Source organism: Alligator mississippiensis, chromosome 8 (genome assembly GCF_030867095.1).
Source record: "Alligator mississippiensis isolate rAllMis1 chromosome 8, rAllMis1, whole genome shotgun sequence".
In the NCBI taxonomy this organism is placed as follows: domain Eukaryota; kingdom Metazoa; phylum Chordata; order Crocodylia; family Alligatoridae; genus Alligator; species Alligator mississippiensis.
In genome coordinates this window covers 34,803,108-34,829,393 of record NC_081831.1, presented here as the reverse complement: position 1 = coordinate 34,829,393, position 26,286 = coordinate 34,803,108, and the positions used below count along the sequence as shown (strand labels likewise).

The 26,286-nt window shown below is 47.1% G+C and overlaps 2 long non-coding RNA genes across 2 annotated transcripts in view; one reads left to right on the top strand and one right to left on the bottom strand.

Moving 5' to 3' along the window:
- The window catches only part of LOC109281788 (uncharacterized), a 39,603-nt gene extending 27,828 nt beyond the window's left edge, over positions 1–11,775 (top strand). Inside the window, exon 3 of the long non-coding RNA XR_002088552.2 lies at positions 11,291–11,775. This is a non-coding gene — a long non-coding RNA (uncharacterized LOC109281788). The remainder of the gene's footprint in view (positions 1–11,290) is intronic.
- LOC109281789 (uncharacterized) overlaps positions 1–26,286 on the bottom strand; it is a 157,894-nt gene that overhangs the window by 15,161 nt on the left and 116,447 nt on the right. The gene's annotated exons all lie outside the window — the stretch shown is intronic.

Genomic DNA, 26,286 nt, shown 5'->3' with positions numbered 1-26,286 from the left:
CAATCTGTCCTGTACAGGGTAAAGCCATCTATACCCATGGTCCAGTCATGGGTGGAGTCCCACCAGGTCTCCATTATCCCTATGTTGTCGTAATTATTTGTGTTAAACAGGAGGACAAGTTCCTCCTGCTTATTCCCCAAGCTCCTGGCATTTGTGTACAGGCAGGCAAGTGTCCCCTTGGGGGCTCTTGCCTTGCCCACAGATTGTACCAGGGCTGGGGAAGGGGTGGGCTCCCTTAAGTGCCTTGGCCTGCTGGCTTTGCAAGTGTTGCTCAGCGGGCCAGCAGTGGAAGTAGTCCCCCCATCCTGGGTAGTTACAGGGATGTGTACAAATTGAAATGTAAAGCGGGGCTGGTAGTGCTGTTAAGGCTAATCTTCTATTTGCCAATCAAACTCCTGCTATTTGCCAACTAGCCTTTTAGAGGTTCTGGCATTTTGTAGTTTTGCTCAGTGCCCCCACCCCCCGCCTCCTCCTTTTTACCACTGAATGTGTGTCATAGACAAACAGGGTGTTTGGAGACTTGGGACGATTGGGACTGAGATTTTCCTTGCTTCTGTCTGGTGCTTCTATGCCTGGTATAGCACTTGATGTTCTAATGGGACCTATTGAAGAAATGAGCACAGGGACTTCACACCCACCTGGGGTGCTTGCTCACACCCATTGAGAGTGCTTGCTTAGCTGATGCTTTGTGATAGGTCTAGTAATTGTTCCACTAAAGGGGATATTATCTGCAGCCCTGGGCAGATCACAGATTTCTGGGACCACTGGCCACCCCACATTTTCACAGGAAGGGTGCTTACAAGGACCTGATCTGTGTAGGTTAGGAATTGAAATGACTGTTATAATGCTAATCACCCTATTCAAAAGCCCTACCTAGTCAATCCCCATAGCACAAGCAAGTGGTACACTGAGGAAGCAGTTGTTTTCTGCATAACAAGATGGCTTTACTGACTCCTGATGGAATCAGAGAGGAGAACCAGATGCTCTTAGACACCCTGGAGATGTCCAACTGGAGAATGGAGGTACTTGACAATGCAGTCATGCAGCTACTGAACACAACGCGTGCTATGCTGGCCCTTGTACAGAGGCACCAACACAGGGTAGCAGCTTCACATGCCTTCTTATACCAAGCAATTTTTTTGCCTGCTGGATTTGGAGAACTGATAGGTCAGGGTTCTGTGGATCAACTTACAAAGCAACAATAACAAGGTCTAGGTACACGTGAGAAGCTCTGACTAGTGGGAACACGTCGTACTCTTGTTATGGGATGCTCAGCAGTGGCTTGAGACATTCCTCATAAGCAGGGACACATTTTTTTTTATATACTATTACTGTTGTCACCGCACATTGAGTGCCAGGAAACTGTCATACATCATTCCATCATACCAGAAAAGAGGGTGGCCATGGCCATCATGAAACTGGCTACCCCCACCAGCCTTCATTTCATCAGAAACCAGTTCAGCGTGGCTCCCTGCACAGCCAGGGTGGTGATATGTGTGGTATACAAGCTGCTGCAGGACATCATGGCAAACATGATCACCTGCCTCCATAATCCCAGGGAAGTTGTTAAAGGCTTCAAGGCCATGGGGTTCCCTAACTGCATGGATGCATTTGACAGCACACACATCCCAGTCCTATCCTCATCCCTGGAAAGCAGTCATTCATCAACAGGAAGGGATTTGCCTTGGTGATTCCCCAAGCTGTAGTTGATCACTGGGGATGCTTTACTAACATTTATACAGGCCAAGCAGGCAGCGCTCTTGATGTGCATGTCTTTCAAAACTCACTGCTGCCTGGCACGGTGGAGAAAGAACAACACGTGCCCTGGCTCCCCAGTACAGTGATCCAGGGTGTTGCCATGCCCCCGCTTACCATAGCAGATGTGGATTACCGCTTCCTGCCCTGGCTTAAAGTCATATGGAGAGCAAGTTACTGACTGGTAAAAGTCTGCATTCAACTACCATTTTAGCAAATGCCGTATGACTGTTGAACGTGCCTTTGGCTCTCTGAAAACATGGTGGAGGTCACTGAACTCCAGGTTCAAGGTGGAGTCAGAAAACATTACCACTTTCATTGTGTCAGCCTGTATGCTCCACAATATTTGCAAGACCAGGGGGAGATTTTCAGCAACTCATGATCTGAGGAAGTGCAGGAAGTGAGGGAAGCAGCAGCCAGACAGAGATGTGGGCGGGCAGGGCATGGTGCCCCCCATAGAGCAGCAAGCAAACAGTGGTTGGGGAGCTATTGTGTGGAATTGCCTGGCCACAAATTCTGGCTAGTGTAAATGGAGAGGGTACTCTGTACCCTCACACCAATCAGTCAGTGCTGAACACTAAAACATTCAGCAGTTACCGTTGAGTGTTTCTATAAATAAATTTTTAAAAAAATCATCGCAACACTTCTGTCTGTCTCATAAGTACATTGTCTGTAGCGGGAGGGACGGTTCACTCTGTGGTGATGGTGGTGGAAGGGTGTGGGGGTTACCAGAGATGGCTGAATTCTAAAGGTTTTACTTTACTTTGTTGGTGGGGGGGGGAGCATGGTACTACTGAGGCTGTCCCCCCTGCTCACAGCCCTGCTCCTTTAGGCTCATGATTGGGTTCACAGAACTCTACTTGAGGGGGGGGGACAAGGGATTTCTCATAGCTGTTGGCAGCCTGGCTGCAGGCATCTGAGGCAGGCAGCACATGCCTCCTCCCCTCTGGCTGGGCCAGGGCCTAGGGGTGGAAGTGTGGTTCCCTGTAGGCAGCAGCAGCTTCCCACAATTTTTAAAAATTTGAACCACCAGGACTGCAGCAAGGCAGAGAGGTTGGGGGTGGGGAGAGGTGCCTCCCACTCAAGCAGGGGAAGGGGGTGGGCAGGGGGGCCTTCAGGGCCATTGGGGAGCTCCATGGCTGGGCCAGAGGCATAGGGGCTGGTGCCTGTGGTCTCATGGGCAGGGCACCTGGGAGATGCTGCCCAGGAGATACTGGGAAGGGGGTGTAGCCAGGCCACCTAGCATGATGCTTAAGCCTCAGCCCTTTACTTTCCCTCTACTCCACATCAGGGACTAATTTGCTCCAATCTGATTGAAATGGGAGCAGCTAAGGGCCACCTCCAGCAAGGGTGCAGGGAGCAGAGGGCTGCAGGTCAGGAGTGAGGGACACAGGAAGTTGGGAGGTTGTGTGTGGGGGGTGAGGGAAACCAGGGGAGCAGGGAGTTGTGTGCATACATGGAGGGAGAAAAAATTATTGGGGGGGAGCTGAGCATGTGTGTGCACCCCTCCCCCCAGCAGGTAGGTCTGTGGGAAAAGGCACAGGGGAAGAAGGAAGGGGAAGGGGGAGAAGATCGAGGCTCCTGTGGTGAGAGAGAGAGTGGGGCAGGGGTGAATGGGATAGTTGGAGCCCAGGTGGCTGTCCCGGAGCATGGGGGCGGTGGCTCCCACTTCTGTGTGCACCCCAGCGGAGGCCTGGGGGACATGTGACCCCTAATCTGTGCATGGGACAGAGGAAGGCTGCTTCTATGCGCTGGGCTCTGCGCCCCACTGCCACCGCTGCCTCTGCCTTGAGAGCCGCATGATTCCATATGCGTCCTGTCCCAGGTGGGCAGGGGGTGCAGCGCAGCCCAGCAGTGGAAGGCACACGGTGTCTCACAGCTCTCAAGGCAGCGGCAGTGGAGCAGAGCCCAGCATTCAGTGGCAACCACCTCCACCTGAACACAGATCACGCTGCACACAGGCCTGTGCTGGGGTGTATGCGGTGGCGGGAGCCCCCTCCCCGTGCACACACACCTCTGGATGAGCTGCCCAGGCTCTGATGGTCCCACCACTGGGCCCAGCCAGAGTCCCATTCACCTCAGGCCTTGTCTCTGCCCCACTCCTTCCCTCAATGTGGGGGCAGCAATCTCCACACCCCCAAGTCCCTTCCCCTTCACAGAATAGGCTGGTACTTGCCTCCTGAGCTGGACAGGCTGGGCTGTGATCCTGGCTGTATGCGCACCCCTCCCCACCCCTGCTGCAGACTCCTGGAGTCCATGGCCAAGCTGCCCTGCAGCCCTACCTGCTGCCCCATGTTTCGGGGGGTGGGGGCTGAGCCCCATTAACCCTGGCCTTCCACTGCCTATGGCTGTGTGTGGGGAGTGAGAGGCATTGACAGTGCCAGGGGCTTGTGGGGCGGGAGTGAGGGGCACAACCATGGCCTGGGGGGTGGGTGGGGGACTGTGGATCGGGAGTGAAGTTCAGTCATCAGCAGGGCCAGGGGTCTGAAGGTTAGGCCTGAGGGTCATCAGCAGGGATGGGGGGCTGCAGGTTGGGACTGAGGGGAACCAGTATAGCCCAGGACTGAGGGGCATTGGTGGGGCCAGGGGTCTGCAGGCTGGGAGTGAGGGGCAGCAGCAGGGGTGCCCCCATAGCCTCCCCCCACCCTTGCTTCCATTGGCTGTCTCAAGTGCTGCCTTGCACTGCTGCATGGCTAGCCACTGCACACAGGAACTGTCTCAGCTCAGACCCTCCTCCTGCCAGCCGTCCTGAGCACAGCCTAGGGTGCCCATACAGCCAGCCACCTCACACAGGGGCTGCCTCCGTTCAGACCCACTTTGTTCCCTCCCACCCCACCTCCATCCCTCCCACTGGCTGTATGGCCAAATGCTAGTGCCCTGTTTAAGTGAAATAAAATAAACCAAGAGAATATACACACAAAATAAAGTTTACTTGATGGCATAGTAAAATGAAAAATAAGGTGAAAATAAAAATAAAGATAGGAATAAAGATAGGAATAAAAAGAATAAGAATAAAATAAGAATATTTTTAAACAATATTGATGAAAAAAGGAAAAAGAAATATGTTTAAAATATGTGTAAAAATAATTAAATTAATTAAATGACATAATTAAATTATATAAATTAATGAAACAGCACCACTTTCAGTGATCTGTACATATTACCGTGCTGTGAGCTATAGGAACCTCCTGCTTTAATTAGTATGAAGAGAGCAGCGGGGTGGATTGTTATGCTGCGCCCCCTGCACTAATTTACTGTGAATAGTGCACTGCACGTTTTATGAGATATAGGAGCAGTCATGTATGTCCACACAGTGATGGGAAAAAAAGATGAAACCTACCATTTCAATTTAGGGGGCATAGAAGGAATCCCTGAGGAGTAAACCCCCAGCCCATGTCCAAGCGCCCTAGCATAGTGAAGCAGGTCATCTGGCAGCATTTTCACATACCTTTCAAAGCTGCTCTCCCCTGCCCATATTGCCCAAGTAATTTCAGTCTGAATCAAGAAAATGAGTTGGGGAAGCTGTGACTCCCCATACTGTCAGTCCCTCATACCTGCTAATCAAAAGGGATCCCCCATTGTACAAAAGGCGATAAAGATAATAATAGTGATTGACTTATTTTGGTTAATCAAAACCAAATTAATCAGATTTTTGACAGCTTTTCCCTTCATATAATTTTAAGCTAATTACTTGTAACTATTTAGGCAAATAATTATAATAGTCCGACAACCCAGAAGCCTCAACACAATCACTCTAGCCATTGTACAAGCACACTAGATGAGTGAATCCTGGAAAAAACAGCTGCAAACTCTACAGAGGACTTGAAATATCATGTTTTCACAGTCTGAAAATGTTATTTTTTTGGATGATTTTTTTCACACTGGTTCAATGTCAAAGACTTGCCAATGTCAGGAAAGTGGGTTTTGCATTTTCCTGACACTAAAAAAGGATCCTGGGGAAATCATTTTTTCCAGACAGAAACATTGTTTTTTTTTTCCTCCACACTCAAATCATTCACAAATGATAGAACGTCAGCACCTCAACTAGGGGTGGGTGAGAGGACACCATCCTCAGGCACCCACTTAGAGGCGATATAAGAATGACACCTGCCACAGACCCAGTCCCTGCTGCTGCCCCTGACCAACACAGAGCCCTAGGTTGTTATGCCCCTGTTCAACAGGCCTGGATAGAGATTTTCAATTGAGGCTTTTTTCCTTGGTGGAAAAATGAGTTTTTAAAAATCATAGAAAATGTCTACTTCTCTCAAAAAATGTTTTTCCTCCCTCCGCACCCCCTACCTGAGTATTAAGTTTGGGGCTAAAGATTTTTAATTTGCTCAAAATTTAAAATGAAGTCAATTTTCTTCTGAAAATTTTGACTAAATGAGAGGTATAGTATGTTTGGAGTCTGGAGGGAGGGGAGTTACCATCATCTGCCCATCATGTTCATTTTTTTTACTACCTCTACCATGAAGTGTGTGTGTGTATGTGTGTGTGTGTGTGTGTGTGTGTGTGTGTATAAAAAGTGGTATATATGTATACACAAAGAAAATAATTTCAGTCCTTGAAACTCATGGTAACTTCCCCCTTCTGACAAAAACAAGCAGGTGAATGGTAGTGTAAGAAATGTTAGATTCTCTTAGACCTCCCTTCTGTCTCAGACAGTAGCTGTCACCAGATGCTTCAGAGAAAGGTGCAACAAGACTCCTTAATGCCTCTCAGGGTCAGCTAAGTTTTCAGAATTGCTGGTCCTGATTCAAAAGACTATTTAAAGGCAATTTACAATTGCCCCAGGGTTATAGTTGGTGAGTTATTGCAAGGTTTTTCTATGCAGCTAAAATCTGCATGAGAGGCTGAGTGAGAGCACAGTGTGTGTTTCCCTACTGTAACATACTGTATGAACAGCCCTGGTGGGACCTGCAAAAACAAGCTTTTTCTTTAGTTGACATGCACATTTAAAGCAGTTTGAAGTGAACGGTAAAAGCAAGTAGCTGGGGAATTTTCCAGTTGTCAGTCTGACAGCTTCATTTTATAAGGCTAAACCCTCTATCTAGTTTCTCAGTATAGAAAGAAATAAAAAAGAAGGAAGGAAATGTAACCTTTAAGAGCCTAGTTGAAGAGAATCAATTGAGTGTGGGGGGCACAGAGCTCTCTGCAGATCTCGGGTTTATTGTAAAATCATTGTGAGACAGGCTTTTGCACCCTGGCATAGCTGAGGGAAGAACATTTATACAAAAAGACCATTTATTTTGCCAGCAATTTTCTGAATTTTCCTCATTACTATAATTGCAGATATTAGCTGCTGGGATAAAGAGCTCTTAACTTTCCTTCCTCCTAGTCCATGCTCTCTCTCTCTCTCTCTCTCTTTCTCTCTCTCTCTGTTTTGGGACAATGCTACTAACTATTCACACTGGCTATTCACACTGGCTACCTATTCACACTGGCTATTCACACTGGCGTTCAGACAGGCTCTAATTTTGATACTGAGAAATCCCAGTATAAAAAAAGCAAAACAAAAAAACATGCTGGAAAAAAGCATGCCCTGAGACAACTGGAGGCTGGGTGTCCAAAGAGACACTCTGGCACCTGGCCAGAGCATCTCTATTAGGACTGTGTGAAGTTTTGGTCCCTGATTCAATTCGGCAGGGATTCAGCCTATTCGGTGGCCAAATCTCTGAATCCGAATCGAGTCAGGAGACCCTCTAATCTCTCCAAATTGATTCAGAGGGTTCCAATTTGATTTGGAAAGATTAAATGATTCAGACATAGACATAGCTTTAAATATTTTTCCTACATACCTCAAGGTACCAGGCAGCTCATGAATGCTGAGATGCTGGGGGAGATGGAGCGTCCCACAGGAGCATGGGGGGCTTCTGAGCGCACTCAGCAGCAGACCTGGAAGTGGACCAGAAGCACTTCCGCTCCACTTCCAGGTCTGCCAGGGAGCGCGTGGGGGGGGCCTGCCTGTGGCTCCTTGGCTTGGCAACTGGTGCCTCCTGGGTCTGGGGGGCACCCAGGGTCTCCCCCCGGCTGATTGCCAAGCCAGGGGGGTTCAGGGGGGCTCCCCTGCATGCATCCTGGCAGACCCAGAATTGGACCGGAAGTGCTTCCAGTCCACTTCTAGGTTTGCTGCTGAGCATGTGGCCTCCCCCACTCCTGTAGGATGTTCCATCTGCCCCACCATCACAGCATTCATGAACTGCACCTGGTACCTCAAGGTATGTAGAAAAAACATTTAAAGCTGTGTCTATCGCCAAATCGCTGATTCTCCAAATTGACATATAATCTTTGGATTCAGATTTGGCTGAATTGAATCAGGGACAGTGATCCAAATCAACTAATCAAATCACTGTCCTCAATTCGGGCTGAATCTGAATCCAAATCAAATATGTCCTGTTTTGCACACCTCTGGTCTCTATGTCTTCCCCCTTCCCCTGCTGTGGTCCAGCATGCAGCTTCAGTATGCTGGTGCAAATAGGAGTGGGGCAAGGCTGCAGGAGTGTCTCAGACCTGGGCACTGTCCCAGGTAAGTAGAGATGTGTGAGAGGGGGCTATGGAGGACCATCCCATCCTATCCTGTGGAACCTGTGGCCGCAGGGAGCCCCACAACAAAAGGGGTCATGCCCTGCTCATCTCCTCCTGCCTGTGCCATGTTTAAAGGGCTTGACGCAGATGGAGAGCCCTTTCCCAGTCAAGCAGGGGAAGAGTTCCTGGCTCCACTCCTGCCCCAGCCCCGGCTCTGGCCCTGGCCCCGGCCCTGGCCCCGGCCCTGGGGAGGGAACCCAGGCATCCCCAGCACATGCTATCCCCACCCTGTGCCCCCCACAGTGCAGCCCACATGCATGCAGCCCAGCCCCAACTATTTTATTTCAGTGAGTTTATACTGCAATTAACTGCAATTTTGATTTTTCAATGGATCAGGGGGCCCCAAAACTATATCTTGCAGGGGGTCCCCCCAAAATTGTGGATCAGCCCTGGGGCTGTGTGAGTGGGGGGACTGTGTGGAGGGGGACTGCTCACGATGGGTGGGTCCCTCCCCGGGTGGGTCCCTCCCCACCCCCACACAGCCCACAGCCCCCCCACAGAAGCAGCAGTGTCTGAGACCCCCAGTGGCATGGGACTGCCTCAGACCAGTGACTGCACATGGTGCCAGTCCAGCCTGGTCCATGTGCCCTCAGACAGAACCAGGGTAGTTCCTGCTGTCACCAAGGGTCCTGGCACCGCAGGCAGAAGGCACACACCCTTGGGCCAGGCTGGGTCCTGCCTGCATTGAGCTGGCCTGGCTCAACAGCACACAGGGAACATGTAGGTAGGACACGGCCCAGCCCCAGGGCATGTGGCTTCTTCCTGCAGTGCCGGAAGCCACGAGTGAAAGCAGAAGCTGGCCTGGCTCTGTCTGAGGGCATGCGGGCTGGGCCAGGCCAGCACCATGTGCAGCTGGCATCTGAGGTGGCCCCGCACAACAGGGGTCTCTGCCAGGAGCGTACATAAGTGCCCCAATGGCTGCTGCCACAGCCACTCCTGCTGCTGCTGCTGCTGCTGTTGCTGCTGCTGCAGAGGAGCTGTTGGTCATGTGGGGGGGGGGAAAGAGAAATCACCCCTCCTGGGAAGCCCTCCCACCCCCACAGTTCCCCCCACACCCACACAGTCCCCCATACCCACAAACTTCCCCACAATCCACACCCCCAAAACACCCCCAAAACCCTACACCCATATACCCACCCACAATTCCACACCGACGAACCCCACACTACCCCAAATCCCTGAACAAGCCCAACACCGCTCCCACACACCACTTCATCCCCACAAACCCTACACTCACCCACACAATAAACACCAGGGCAGGGGGAGTGGATCACAGGACTTACCACACAAGGGCAAAACACACAGGGAAGGCTGCTGAGGCAGAGGTAAGAGATGGCTGGAGCGGTGGAGGGGCTTTGTTTGTTGAAGCTCAGTCGAAGAGCACCTCAGGCCTCTAGCCAGGCACTTAGAAGCAGGACAGCAGGCAGGAAAACAAGGCATAGGATCAGATGTGGTGAGGGAATGCAGAGATGTGAGGGAATGCAGGAGCAAACAGTCAATTAGGGAAGTAAGCCAGTGCAGGTGAGGTACAGAACAGTGCAAGGTAATGTGGCGGGGAATCTCTCCCCCTCTCCAGAGAGGGGATGCAGCAGCAGTACAGGCAGCAGCAGCAGCAGCAGCAGCGGTAGCAGCCATCCAGGTCAGCCACTCAAAGTGTGTTTCAGGTAATGGTGAAATTGCAGGTGAAGGGGGGGGGGGGGTGGCCTGCCAAGGCAGCTGGGGCATACAAGGCATCCTTAGGTGCCAGCAGTTATGGTCAGTGAGGGGCCCGTAGGCAATGCAGACCCCCTCCCTGGGCTGTCCCACAGCTGTGGCTTGGCGGTGGGCTGGGAAGTAGGCCAGAACAGGAGTGCATAAGGTGGGGTGTGGTGCTGGGGTGCAGTGCTGGGATGCGGCATAATGTGGTGGGGATGTAGTGCTCCCCTCCTTGGGGTGGCAGCAATGTGCAGCAGAGGACCCCTCCCCTCATAGGGGGAGGGACCAGCAGAAGCAGCATGAGGCAGAAAGGACTGTGGCCAACTTCCCCCCCAGAAGCTCCCAAGAGCAAGCTAGCAGCAGCGGCAGCCTGAGGCAGGAAGGGGCATGGCCAACTTCCCCCAGAAGTTCCTGAAAGCAAGATATGACAACAAACTGACACACGAGGAAGGGAGAGCTGTGGACAAGCTTGCTGCCTTCAGAGATATTTGGACACAATTTGTGGAGCAGCTCTAGAAATGGTATATTCCAGGAATACACCTGACAGTTGATGAGCAGCTCATTGTGTTCAGGAGTCACTGTCCCTTCAGACAAGATATGCCCAGCAAGCCTGCCAAATATGTCTTGAAAATGTGGGGGTGCTCTGATGCAGCAGCATTATTCCCCCTGTCTGGAGACATCTACCTGGGCAAACAACCAGAAGCTCCATGCCAAGGTAATCTTGGTACCCAGGTCATTGAAAAACTAGCTCATCCCTGGTACAAGACGAGAACGAGCATTGTGGGTGACAGTTTCTTCACAAGTACTGACCTGGCAGAAAGACTGCTACAGCAGGACTTGACCTATGTGGGTTTGATTAGGAAAAACAAGGCCAATATCCCAAATGAAATGCAAGCAAATTGAAGAAGGGAAACTTTCATCCATTTTTGCTTTTGTTGGGGAACTCACCCTAGCTTCCTATGTTCCAAAGTTGTGCTGTTGCTGTCAAACATGCACTATGACCTGTCATTGGGTGGGGAGCAAAGAAAGCCAGACATCATCCATGACTGCAATAAAAACAAAGGTGGGTTGGATAAACTTGATCACTTAGTCCATATGAGCACCTGCAGATGGAAAATCAACAGGTGGCCAATGACACTATTTTTCAATATGCTGGATGTGGCTGCCATTGCAAGCCTCATTGCTTGGGTAGGCCACAATGCAAACTGGAAGCAAAAATTACATTTAAGAAGACAGCATTTTTTTTTTTTTGCAGGAGCTTGGAGAACACTTGATTGACAGACAAATAAAATGAAGAATGATGGATACACATAATCTGTCTAAATCTGTCAAGTCTGGTATGACTGCCCTAAATTACAAATTGCCACAACGCACCCCAGTAGAACCTTCTGCAAGCATGAGTGGACACTGTGCTTTTTGTCTAAGGACAGATGACCGCAAAACCTGAAAATGATGCAAAGATTGTAAGTGATTTGCTTGTGTGCACCGCAGTGCATCAGTGCTACTTTGTGATGAATGCAATATTTAGTTAAAACAGTTAGGAAATGTTTTTGGAAATAATTGTTAGTTTGAAAACAGTGGGAACTGCAGACTTAGCAAATTGTTCATTCACATTTTGAAACTCTAAAAAAAGTTTAAATTTTGTTCATGGTTCTAGTTAAATAATATTTTGGGTTCAAATCATCATAAATACTCTTTCAAACAATCTGTATGTTTAATAAATAGTTTTTGGTACATTTATACTGTTGTCTCTGGTTCCATTTTGTTCATGCAGGTGGGGTAACAAGTTACCCCATGAGACCAACAATGTTGAATTGCAGGGTAACAAATTACCCGGTAAGAGCAACAATGGTTCCAGTTTCATGAGAATGGATGAGGATTAAATGAAGTGCTAGCCTGATATCCTAAATCCTGTTTTTCCACATAATAAAAAAAGCATAAACTGTTTACATTAGCCAATGTGAAGGGACCCAAAAGGGCATAATAGGGAAATTCTGGTCTTCATAGCCCCTTCTGTCATTGGACTCCCTTCTGAGTCTGCCATTTACAGTTATGGCATATGTGATATGATCTTTCAGAACCAGGCAACAGCTAATAACACATTTCATACAGAAGGCCCCCCACCTACCCTATATCAGCTGTTGCTGGGACTGGGTTTGAGCCAGGGACTCAGAAGTCAAAGGCACTTATCACCTGCCAAATCCCTTGAATGCTCTAGTCCTCATAAACTAGGCGAGCTTGACCCAGTAATGAATATAAATAAGCCTCATGAAACATTCATGAGAAGAGCAAGTCTAATAGTTAAAAAGTGACCTTTCCAGGATTGGAAAGACAGAAACATCTTGAAGCATCCAAATGAGTCTAAGTGACTTTGCAAACTTGAGGAAAAACTCTCGTCCCACTGAGTTAGGGACTGAGTGCCTTTGACTTGCTTGATTGGAATCTTTGGAAAAGTGCAGCAAGAACTTGGCTACGTGCCTTTTCAGTGCTCAGGACTATAAAACCCTGAACTCCAATGGGCTTCTAAGCACTTGTCTAAAACAAATAATACATCAAAATTATATAAAAAATAATATTTTTCCTGTAAATTTTGTGCTGGATCCAAAGCCTTTCCCATCCTATAATTTGTTGGTTCCAGAACACAGGCTTGAGATGGATTCTTAGTCCCTGGGCCCATGAGCCCCTAAGCCTGGGGTAGCATGTTCAGGGTTGGGCAGTCTCTAGAACACTCCCAGAATTTTGGGGAATAGATTAGGTATCTCAGGTGAAGAGCAATGTCTTGGGAATGGAGGGATGTTCCCAGTTCCTGGCCGTTTAATTAAATCAGAAATATCTTCTTCAGACCACAGAGTAGAGTAATGCAGACCCTATAATTTGGGTAGTAAAACTCCCAAGTTCATTTTTCCTGTTCAGATAGTTCAAGGATCTGAACAATCAGCATTACCATTGCTGATTGTATGGAAATCAGGGAGTGTGAGCAAAATTTGACTGCCTGGCACATTCTGGTAGTGGGAGCTCCCACCTCCCATTTGGAAACAGGAAACAGAGAGTGATTAAATTTTGGAGAGCCTCTGAGCTAGGGCGTCTGGTACAACTATATCCCCATCTCCCCATATGCCCTTATAGAGATCCTGAGCCACTAAGAAAGAATCAGGACAGCAGCAGTAATGCTGAAAGAGAATGGAGAGAGTTGTAGTAGGCCCATTAAATAAAGCTGTAACCACATGCTCTGAGGAGATAGCACATTTATGCTGTGAACATCACACAGAGTCCCATTATTAAACAGCTGTTGTAGATTATTGCTTCATCACCCAGGCTAGTGCCAGGGAGTGAATCACACAGTCAAGCATGCAGGAAGAAATCCATGCTTCCCTTTCTGCCTCTCTAGAGAACAAAGACCAAAGCCTTGCATATGGCAGACGGTGCCAGTAAGGGAAGAGGAGAGGGGCCATTGGGCTATAGCAAGTGACCTTTGTCAAGTCACGGTGTGAGGTTCTCTTACTCTGATGAATTAGGTGAACTGAGAACTGCTACAGGAAACACATTTTAGAGGCTAATGATTTTCTTCTTCATTGATTCACCATTTTAACAGGAAATCAAAGACAGAACCTTTCAGGTCCAGCCTATTCATCTCTACATCCTTGAACTCCAGCTTAGACTGCTAGGGTGTTTATAGATGTGTTCCAGGAGTGGGGAGAGAGGGAGGTGCTTAATTAGAGCGGCTCAGAGAGTGCCTGGAGTGTCACTTATATCAGTGTCCATGCACTGAAAAGTGGCAGCAGGGACACTTTAACTAAAGGGCATTGAATGAGCTTTAGTTTAAATGTCCCGGCTGCCATTTTTTAGTGTGGGGAAGCTGATACACATGACACTTGAGTCTGCTGGAGCGCAGTAATTTCCATGCTCTAGTAGACTCGATTAATTGATTCTGCTCTGCTGTGCTGTAATTACAGAGCATCAGAGCAGCCTTGCTACTAGGGCTGTGCAAAGCTTTGGTCCCTGATTCGATTCAGTGGAGATTCAGCCTGATTTGGTGACCGAATCTCCAAATCTGAATCGAATCAGAGGCCCCTTTAATCGGACAGATTCGGTGATTTGGACATAGATACAGCTTTAAATGTTTTTTTCTACATACCTCTAGGTAGCAGGGGTTCTGAACACTGCAGTGCTGGGGCAGATGCAGGGTCCCACAGAAGCATGGGGGGCTTCTCAGTGTGCTCAGCAGCAAACACAGAGGTGGACCAGAAGCACTTCTGGTCCACTTCCTGGTCCACCGGAGAGCACACAGGGGAAGCCTCCCCACACCCCCAGGGCTCAGTGACTGGTGCCTTCTGGGTCTGGGGGGGGCACCCAGAGTCCCCCTGTGGCCAATCGCTGGGCTGGAGGAATGCGGGGGGGGGGGGGGGGCGGCCCCCAGCATGCTCTGTGGTAGACCCAGAAGTGGACTGGAAGTGCTTCCAGTCCACTTCCAGGTTCACTGCCGAGCACGCTGGAGAGTCCCCTGTGCTCCATGCACCCCAGCACCGCAGCAATCACGAGCTGTGCTGCTACCTCAAGGTATGTAGAAAAAAACTCTTAAAGTTGTGCCTGTGTTTGAATCGAAACTTCAGATTCAGATTCAGCTGAATCAAATCAGGGACAGTGATCCAAATAAACTGACTGAATCACTGTCCCTGATTTAGGCCAAATCTGAATCCAAATCAAGTAGGGCCCATTTCGCACAGCCCTACTCACTACATGTGTATAGGCACATAGTGTCTCAAGACAAATTATTGTCTTGTGACTCTTGGGTGGCCTATTTGAAAGATCTAGTTCAGTGATTCTCAGCCATGGTGTTACCTCTCAGCTCCGTGTTCTTGGGGAACCCTGGCACAGGACACAGCCTGTCTGACTCACAAAGAACTCTCCCCCTCCCCACCTCTACCTGAACAAGAACTGATTAGAGGAAGGACTTACAGAAGACAAAGAAGATGCACTGGGAGACGCATCTAAAGCCCTCCAGACAAGGGTGACAAGAGTAAAGCAACTCCCCTGGTCTCATTTGCATCTGAGATGGAACCAGTTGACAACTCATTTAAATGGGAGATGGAACAGGCATGCACCTTCATTAGCATTCAGGATGGAAAACAGATTCCAAGGCAAGGACCTCACTGACTTCTGGGATCAGAAAAGCAGGGGAGAACGGCATGATGGGGAATCCTTGCTCCAAATGATAATCAACCCACATTTACACACACCCAGCTCAGCATTTATCAGACCAATTCTAGCAATGACTCCTCTATTGGTATCCAAAACACTGAATTTCCTGTCTGTATTGTGAGCCACCTATAGCCAGCAGTAATCAATTCCTATTATCCAGCATATGAACCATTGTTTACCCCTAAACAAACCTAGTGTTCTCCCTTGATCCATTGTTAATTCTCTACAAAGACCCCTACCCAAGCTCAGGTTTCTGTCCTGGTGCTTGGATCCAAAAGCTGCAACAGTTCCACTCCTTTTTTGCCTGGAATCTCTCCATGGAATCATGCTGAGGACTTTGCCTGTCGCCAGCTCCAACAACACCTGGGAACCTCGACTGGCTCAAGCTTTGCTGGGTGGTGAATACAGGTACTCCTCACTTAACAACCTACCTATTTAACGACCGCGTGGACTTACGACCAGCTCTCCGAGCAGTCGGTACTCCGAGCAGGAGGTCGTTAAGTGAGGAGTACCTGTATTGTGGAAACGGCGCGCCGCAGGTTCAGCACCGCGGGGCGGACAGCTCCCGTGCTCGCAGCCCGGCTCCTCGCTTATTGACCAATTCGCTTAACGACCGAGTCGCAGGAACGGAACTTGGTCGTTAAGTGAGGAGTACCTGTAGTATATAGGCTCAACGCCCTTCAATGCAAATGTGACAGGTGGGCAGGACCGGAACTCCTGCCCCTTAGCCCTGCCCCCTTTCCCCTTGTATGGTGCTTGACATCACTACCTCTGCCCCCTGACCCCAGTCACATGGTATGTGACATCACCATCCCCGCCCCCCTGATGCCAGTCACGTGGTGCGTTACATCACCAACCCCACCCCCACCCCCAGTCATGTGGTGTGTGACATCAGCAACTCCACCCACACCCCCAGTCACATGGTGTGTAACATCTGAAACTCCGCCCCCACCCCCCAGCCACATGGTGTGTGACACCACCACCACATGGTCCATGATATCAGAAGGACAGCCCATGCAGACTCCCAAAGCCCAACTCCTCATGCTGCAAGAACTGCCCTAGATCACATGGTACAGTTATGACCTATCAGGTCCCAGACTGCTCTAGCACCCCCGGAGCACAGGTGTGGCCTATGGGGTGGCAGTGGGGGTGGTATGACCCCTCTAACAACCTGCCCCCCAACCAATTGGTGGGGGGTTTCAGAGGCCTCAGACCTCCCAAGCACGACACTGAACCGATTGGAATGAGTAGAGGGGGTGGAATTTAGCCTGCAAGCCCCACCAGGTCTATCTGCTTTCCCAAACAACCCATATCTGAGGTTGTGCTAAGACAAGCAGGGGCGGATATGGATTCTTTCACAATGCCTGTAGGCCCATTCACCACAACCCTAAGATGGCCTCATAGAAAGCATTACCATAGAAATAGTTTTGAGCGGGAGGCCAGGCTCCTAGTCCAAAGACTCTTTGAGATGCCTGACTCTGTTCAGGAAGACCCAATGAACAGGCAAATGGAAGAGGTCCAGGCCCCCAAAGCAGACGTTGAGAATTTGGAAGACGGTATCTTTGTGCCAGAGACTGCATGTGAAGTAGAGGTCATTGCAGAGGAGAGACTGGTAAGAGACTTGGAGCATGGTTGTGGGGGCACTTAGATTTTGAGGGTAGTGGTGTGGGTTCACTTCATGGCATGTATGTGTTTGGACGTAGCTAGAGACTGGTTAAACAGCAGCTAACTAAGTCCTTTATTTGAAATCCTTTGCAGTTAGATGAAGCCTTTTTAATGACTCCAGAAAGCCTACTCACCAGTGCACCAGAAGGAAGCATATGTTTCTGCAGAGAACAAAGATCAGATGAGGCTGAAGAGTTCAGAAGACAATTAGGCATTGAATCAGCAGGTCCTGTTTCAAGTCGAGAACATAAAATCTTCATGAAGCCTCTTGTGCATGTTTCCTTTTATGGCATAATGAAATACTGCTTGAGGAAGAGACTTTTTGACCTAAGCTGGGGGTGCACATTTGACTAAGGGGGTCAAGAAGCGCACGATTGTGTTACTTGATTAGATGAAGACATAAATCAAATAATCCAGGAGCTTTGCCAAGAAATAGGTCTTGATAGCATTTTCAATGCTGTTATAGCCATTGCGTTTGCCAGGCACATTCTCAGAATTACTGAGAAACATTTAATTCAGGTTAGAGAGCTTCTAAATGCTGTGTATTCTGCAGAAGATCCTAATGCTGCCCTTCATGATTTGATCACTGAGGAAGATAAAACGCTCATACCCCATATTGAATGCTTAATTGGTACTAGAGATTATAAAACCCTGCTTAAGAGAAGGGTTTAGCAAAAACAGTTTGAAATGGGGAGGTTTAAGTTTTAACAAAATAAATCAGTAAATATTGTAAAAGTTTTTGATGGAAATAAAGACTGAATTTAAAAATATATATTCTCACAGCTTTTGCATGGTATGGGGCTGGTGGTGAGGGGGTGTTATAAAGATAAACCAGACCACAAAAAATATGACCAGCGTGTTCAGAGCTCTGCATATTTTAAGACTAAAGGAGTTATCTTTTACCAAAAGGCCTGTTGTAAAGATAAAGCCAATAAGGCTTAATGGTCCCTAGAAATGATAAAAAACCCTTTTTAGGAGAAGGTTTAACAACATAAACCAGTAAATATTGTAAAGGTTTTGGATGGAAATAAAGACAGATTAAAATATACATTCTTACAGGGGCTTTTATGCTATGGGAGGGGCTGTGAATTTTCCAAGAACCGGGGGTGTGTGGTAAAGATAAACCAGACGACAAAAAAGCTGACCTGTGTGTCCAGATCTTGACATATTTTAAGACTAAAGGGGTGGAGTTATCTTTTAGTGGTGACACTGTTTTAAAACAGTTATATTTTACTTTATACATAGACTATTTTCCTTACTGTATTATTTCATTTTTAATACTGAGCTTACTTATTGTACCATTTCATTTATATTACAGAGGGCTTATCTAGTGGGGAAGCCCCATGCAATTTTACCACAGCAAGGTAAAATTATTTTAAAATGGTGTGTTATTTGTGGCTGTGTTAATATAATCACACAAAGTTATAACAACTGTTTGTAACAGTTTGTTTTCAAACAGAACCTCTTCTTCTAAAGTAGAAAAGCAGAACAAACACATACAGTCATGCTTTTTATCCAGTAGTAAAAGGTAATTTTTCTGAAATCAGCTTTTGAAACTTAATGTGTTTCTTGTGGGAGAAGAAGCTGTCTCTACAGGTTAAGCAAATTTTAAAATGGTAGCGTGTGAGGAAAGTGAATTCTCAATGCTGATATGTAAATTTTATATTTCCTAAGTGATCACACGCACCACTCCCGAAGAAGAGTGGGGGCCAGAGCGGAGACCTCTAAAAGCACAAGCAAAAAAACCCAGAAATGCTCAGCCTGCAAATCATAGCACCCAAGGATCAGAAAACCACCGGGACAGAACAGAAGGGCATGGTTCCTCAGAGGAAAACAAGCCACATACCTCTGAGAAAACCATATGTAAAAAGACAAGGATTCACATCCCCAAAACAGGTGATCTGGGTCCCATGAATAAGAAACCCAGGACTGATTGCTCACACAATTTGGAGAAAGAGGAGAGTCTTTCTCCTTTTTTGAAAGATCATGATTATTGTGAAAAAAGAAGGGTATTTGGGGTGGTGTTGGTAGGCATATACATCTCAGAAAGAGTGTGCAGAGCACTTTGAAAGATCATGATTACTACTGGAGCAAAAGGGTAAATTTTTCGCAGAGAGGAGGTAGTTTGTGTAACTCGGACAGCAGTTGTAGCCTGTATCATAAGAGGGGGAGTCATGGTAAACGCGGGGTTAAGAATAGGTGGTGAACCAGCAAGTGGTTCATGGGGCAAAAAGTAAGGGCCTGGTTAAAGAGGAGAGTGGGGAAGGCTAAACACTGGTTGAGGAAAAAAAAGAGATCCCCTAGTAATGGGATTTTAGAAGGCCCCTCAAGCACTTCCCCTTCTCCCAGGCCTGACCCTTCACCAGGACCCCCAGAGCCAGAGAGAAGGGGTGGAGAATATGATTCAGAAAGCCCTTTAGAGGGTCCCTCAAATGTTCCTCAGCCTCCCAGACCTGACCTTTCACCAGGACCCACAGAGCCAGAGAGGGGAGATGGTGACTATGATTTAGGAAGCCGTTTAGAGGGCCCCTCAAATGTTCCTCGGCCTCCCAGGCCTGCCTCACCACCAAGAGCTGAAGGGTCAGAGAGTTGGGATAACGAATCTGGTGTAGAAGACAGTATAGAGGACCCCTGAAGCACCCCCCAGTCTCCTGAGTCAGCAGAGGATGTTTTACTGGACGTACATATGGTGCGGGTGAGAAGGCAAGAGGGGTCTGTAGCCAGGTTTGGGGGGACGAGGTACACAGAGGAGTTCCGTTTTGTGAATCTGGAGCATGTGCCATTACACATGGCATATGAAGCCATAGGCAGAGGGGTAGAAGAAATTGTAGCAGAACTCCGCCAGAGATTCACAGGCAATGACTATGCCCAGTTACATATTCAGGCAGGTAGCAGGGCAAACTGTTTATACTCTCGAGCTATTAATTTAAACCAGATGACCCCAGACCTGTTTTTAGAGTGGTTCAGTAACCTGTTACAAAGCCAGAGAGAAATATTGCTTGATTCGTCATTTCGGCTGGTTGTGGTCATTGTGAGAGGCCAGGGTGGTGGGAGCCATAGAGTTATAAGCTCTATCCCCTATTCCCAGATCATTGCTAAAAAGAGGATGTATTTAATCAACTTGAATACCTATGATACTAACCTGTGCTTTGCAGGCAGTCTATTGGCTGTTACAAAATGTACAGGGGCCAGAGATGCCAAACTGCTAGATGGTGCCAAAGAACTGCACAGGAAATTAGGCCTGTCTGTATATCAAAAGGTTATGCTCCATCAAGTACCTTTGTTTGAAGACCTTGAACAGGTTAACATTTACATAGTGATGCATAAGGAAAAAATTGGGCGGAGTTTATTTAAAACACAGGATGCACCCACATACCCCGATACCTGTTTTCTTCTGCTGCATGGTGAACATTATTACGGTATTTTGGATGTGAACAAGGTGTTTGGCATGAGAAATTATTGCGCTCTTTGTCAGAAGTTGTACAGCCATAGCCACACGTGCAGGTTCTGATGTCGTCTTTGCCTGAGCCCAAACTGCTGAAAACGTGGGCAGGACACAGAGGTGCCCTAATTGTAAGCTGTTCTGTTGTTCCAAAGAGTGCTTAGAAAGGCATGTGGCCCTGGCCTCTGAAAAGCGGATTGAATGTCTGACTAAAACTCTGTGCAATGAGTGTGAGTCTTATGTGAATGAAAAGCATGAGTGCAAGGGGCGGCAGTGCAAACAGTGTTATGGAAAAATCACGGATGTAAACAAGCACTGGTGCTTTATGCGCCAGATTAAAGAGCCTGAAGAAGGTAAGGGGTACATTTTTTATGATTTTGCATGTGTGCAGGAGATGGGGATGCATGTGCCCAACTACATTTTTGCAATGGAGCTAAGGACAGGGGGGAAAAAAAACCTCAGAAAGCCGCAGGCAAAAACCTCAAAAAGGCTTGTAAAGCTAAGCCCAAAAAAGCCAGAAAGCACTTGGGAGTTTAAGGGTGAAGAGTGGCTGTCTGATTTTATTAAGGTCTTTATGGATAAAAATTTCAAGGACTACACCTTCATAGCTCACAACACCAAACACTATGATGGTTACTTCATTGTTAGCCAGTTATTGAAGGAAAAAATGGAGGTGAAACTAATCACTCAGGGCAGTAAACTAATGTGTATTGAAGTGACCAGGCTAGGCATCCTTTTCATAGATTCTTCAAACTTTTTGCCAAGGAAACTTAGCAGGCTTCCACAGGTGATGGGGTTTGAAGGATGCAAAGGTTATTTCCCACATTTTTTTAACATGGCAGAAAACCAAAATTATGTGGGGCCTCTCCCAAAGATGGAGTACTACAGCATTGAAAATATGATGCCAGTTGAGAAAGGACAGTTTTTAGAATGGTATCAGAATAACTGTGATAAGACCTTTGACATGCAAAAGGAGCAGGCCTATTATTGCCAGCAGGACATAAACATTTTGAACGAGGCCTGCTGCCTCTACAGGGATGAGATCATGAAAATGCCATGGTGGGTAGACTGAGTGAAAGTACATGGTGAACTCCAAACTGTAGTATGCTGCATAGATCCTTTCCAATACATCACGCTGGCCTCTGTCTGCATGGCCATGTACAGGTTTATGTTTTTGGAACTGCAGACCATAGCGCTTCTCCCCCCAGACAACTATCACAGACAGAAAAAGAGGTTTTCAACCCCATCTATCCAGTGGCTAATGTACATTTCGGAGAAAGAAAATATTCAAATTCAACATGCCTCACAGGGTGGGAAATTTCAGGTAGGCCCCTATTTTTTAGATGGTTATGCCAACATTGATGGGGAACCTACAGCATTTGAATTTAACGGATGTTTTTTCCACAGTTGTGTCACTTGCTACAATGAGAAAGACCAGAACCCATTGACAGGGACCACCTTCGAGTTTCTGAATTACCAGGCACTGAACAAGACCGATTATCTCAAGAGAGAGGGGTTTACCGTTAGGACCATTTGGGAGCACGAGTGAAGGGCTCTGTTAGAAATGGATAAGGAGCTGGCAGATTTTTGAAGCAGAACCCTGCTGCCTTCTCCAATGGTGCCTAGGGAAGCTCTTTTTGGGGGGAGAACTAATGCCATCTGTCTATATTATCAAACTAAACCCAGAGAACAAATACACTATTATGATGTTACCAGTCTTTACCCCTTCATAAACAAAATGAAGGAATACCCAATCGGACACCCTGAAATCATTCATGACAATTTCCAACCCCTGTCGAGCTATTTTGGAACAGCCAAGGTGAAACTGTACCCACCACGAAACCTTTTTTTCCCTGTGCTACCCACCAGGGTGAACAGGAAACTTATGTTCGCGCTGTGCCGCCTCTGTGTGGAAACAAGACAGCAAAAGTGTGACCACACTGCTGAAGAGAGGGCCCGCCTAGGCACGTGGTGCACACCAGAATTGAATAAAGCTATCACCAAGGGGTACAGAGTAGCTCAAATCTATGAAGTCTGGCATTTTGCTGAGAGGTCTAGCACCCTTTTTTCATGGTACATAAAAATGCACCTCTGACAGAAGCAGGAAGCCTCGGGCTACCTGCCTGGTGTACCGACCAAGAAAAACAAGAGATACATGGCCAATTTCTTGCAAAAAGAAGGTGTGACCTTGTGCCCAGAGCATATCAAACCCAACCCTGCAAACCGCCAAATAGCAAGATTGTTTCTAAATTCTTTGAGGGGTAAATTCGGTCATAGAACCAACTTGCCCAACACCAGCATCGTTAGAGACCCCGAAGGACTCTTTGGCTATCCCTTTTCTCCCGTCTATGAAATTTCATCTTGCGACTTTATTGATGATGAGGCAGCCTGCGTGTCTCAGAAGCACACCAAAGAGCGTGACATGTTCTCAGATAACACAAACATCTTTATAGCCTATTTCACTACTGCTTCTGCATGCTTAGAGTTGTACGAGCTGTTAGACAGCTTGCAAGAACAGTGTCTGTACCACAACGCAGATTCTGTGATATTTGTGAGCCGCAAGGGAGACTGGAGCCCCCCGCTAGGTGATTATTTAGGCAAGCTCACCAGTGAAATCCCACCAGATGAATACATCACAGAGTTTGTGTCAACCAGTCCAAAAACCTATGGGTACAAGTTGTCCATGGGAAAGGTTTGCTTGAAGGTGAAAGGGATTACCCTGAATGTGGCCAACAGTGAAGAAGTCAACTTTGAAACCTTGAGAGATCTTGTTCTAGATTATGGGGCAAATCCCGCTGGGGACACCCCTAAAACAATCGTGATACAACAGCGCTCTATTGTCAGGAGCAAAAGCAAGTGGACGATAGAAACCAAAGCCTTGAGAAAACTGCAGAAAGTCGTTTATGACAAAAGGGTCCTCACAGAAAACTTTAACAGTCTCCCCTATGGTTTTTAAAGATGGATATGCGATGGAAACACCCCTTTTCTGTGATTTTGGCAGGCCCTAGCAACTGTAGTAAAAGTTACTTAATAAAAAACCTTCTGGATCATGCTGATCGAATGTTGTCTGTTATGCCTGAAAATACTGTGTGGTGCTATAGCTGTTGGCAGCCTTTGTATAAAGAACTGCTTTGTAAATATCCTTTTATCAAGTTTGTGGAGGGTCTACCGGACAGTCTCAACGACGACTGTTTGCTTCCTCCTAATAAAATAAATACGGATGTGGTAGATGATTTGATGGACTCTGCTTGAGACAGCAGCAAAATGGAGAAAGCCTTAGCATTATGTATATAGTTCAAAATGTTTTCTGTCAAGGGAAAAGGAGCCGCACCATTACCATTAACACAAAAGACATGGTTTTGTTTAAAAACCCCAGGGATAAGGTATAGATAGTGTCCCTGGCATGGTAGATGTACCCAGGGAAGGCCCAGTTCTTTCTACAAGCTTTTGAGGATGCCACTAAAACAATTTACGGGTATCTGGTGGTTGATTTAAATGCTTCTACCCCAGACGCTTTTAGATTAAGAACTGGGCTTCTTCCTCCTGACCAACCTGCTGCTTATACTTAAAAAAAAAACAGTGGGTGGGAATAAAAAGAGATGATGTAGCAGTGGCCTCTTCTTAGCTCTTGAGACGGTGGAAGGGGAACATGTCTAACCACGTAAAAAGAAATTTGGCTCTCTTAAAACTGCTTCTTCAATCCTCCCCGCAGCAGAGAAAAGCTATTCTCTGCTCAGCCTCTGGTGATTTAGTGTTGGCCATTTCAGAAATTTCTCTGAATACCTTAAAAGGAAACATCCCTTTGACACTGCATCAAATTCGCGTGCTGAAAAAGAGGCACAGGATCATAAAAAACCTAAGTAACACAAGATTGCCTCTTAAAAAAAAGAAACAGTTGGTGAAACAGTCTGGGGGATTTATTGGTCCTCTGTTAAGTTTTGCTCTCCCTCTGATTATGGGGCTTTTGACTAGCTGGTGAGGGAGCACGCAGAAAAAATGTACCTGGTGCCCAAATATGAACCGGAACAATTAAGGGCTCCCCAACTGCCTCAGGAAAATATCAGAACCGAGGCAACCCACTTACTGGATGCTGAAATGAGGGATATTCTGCAAAGGCCGGGTTTAGCAGAATATGATAAGGCTAAACTGTACGCTGCCATGCTTCAGAAATACCTGACCTACATAAAGCTGGGTGACCTGGACAAAGGGAAATTAACCCTGTTTCTGCTGGAACAGAGCTCCCTAAAAGCTGGAAACCCCCTAGAAACCCCCACGATCCCCGACACCGTCATTCAGGAAGTATTGAATAATGTGCATGCCCGATACAGGAAAAATGCTAAAGTGTTGCTCACTAAGCTAAGTTAGCACAAGGATATTTCTTCTTGGGATGATCAAGGGGGTTTTGTCTACAAAGGGATGCTCGTCAAGGGTTCTAGCATGTTCGACTTGGTCCGGAGAGCCCTTCAGACTCACACCAGGACTAGTAAATGTCTGCCTACAGGCTGGGACATCTTTATGAAAGCCATAGCCGAGCTGAACGTACCATCTTCTGTTATGGGCAATGTCATGAATCGTGATCATTTGGTACACCTGAAAGTATCTACCTCAGACCAAGAAACACCAACAGCACCACCTAAGCAGTGAAAAACTGTCTCTAAAAGCCATTGGCTCTCCATGTGAAGTTTTACATTTTGAATTAAACTATTCTATACTGCTATAATTTTTTTGTCTGCAGAGGATTTTTTAAATGAAAACATACACACACATTTAAACAACAACAGCTTTATTTACACAGCATCAGCTGAGTGTCTTATTTAGACAAATCATTCGTGAAAGTCATAGCAAGAAATACATGTCCGGGCATGTTGAAACATGTTTTGAGCAGGCCCAGCCTCATGGAAATTTTTTTATTTACTTTTTACAAAATGCATCCCACCCTATCATTTTGTGCTGAATCGTTGGAATAATACAATTTTAAAATCTGTTCAAATGATAGCCCCTTGCTACAGTGGTGCAGGAAAAGCACACAGTGGTATCCACAGGTGACATATCGGGGGTCTTGTAACTGTTTTGTCTGAAAAGCAGTGTTGGTAGCGTTCTTGTTTAAAAACAACATAATGCTTTGAGGAAAGAGAGAGCTGTTTGGGGGGTGACCGTACGAGTCAAAAAATTCCCCGCGGTTCCCATCCTCCAGGTAACAGCCAGCCAGTGTTCTCCGGGTTGATTATGTGGGTGCGTGTTGACCACCAAGCTCAGGGGCCTTTGAGACAATCATGTCTTAGGAAGCCAGTCGCAGGGGAAAATGTCTAAGAAAGTTTTTTTGGCATAAGGGTCTGAGGATAAAACCCTGGTGAGCTGTTCAGTGTCCATCTTCACATGTAGTCAAACAGGACGTTTCTCCTCTGATTTATTTCTACGACGTTGTCAAAGACCCCGTGCACGATCATGTTAACTGTGGTGGGCAAAGCCGCAGCAAAGCCTATTTCTGCTCTCAGGTTGCTGGTTTTAATCAGCAAATAATGATCAGCACACTCTTGGTCAGGAGACAGGTCAAAGGCAAACAAGGTGTATCCCAGGGCAAACTCCTCACGGATGATTATCAGGGCCTGGTCTTTTGTATGTTTACCAGATATCTGTACCAACTGCATGTATTCTCTCACACAGTTACCGTTCTCAAAATCTGGTTGTAGGGGCTTTATCAAGGTGTGTTCTCCATCAATGTAGAGGTCCACAAAATTAATATTGTAATGTTTAAGGTTAAAGGGCTTCTTAGTATAATTCCTGCTAAAGGCATCATTATCCATGAACCCAGTGATGTTGTGTTTGGGCAGTTGCCCCAGAAACAGATTCTCCTGGTTGCTGACTTGGCTGCCAGCAGGAACGCTAAACACTTTCATACCCACACGGTCTATGGGGTATTTAGCGTTGGCCATAAGCAAGGCCTC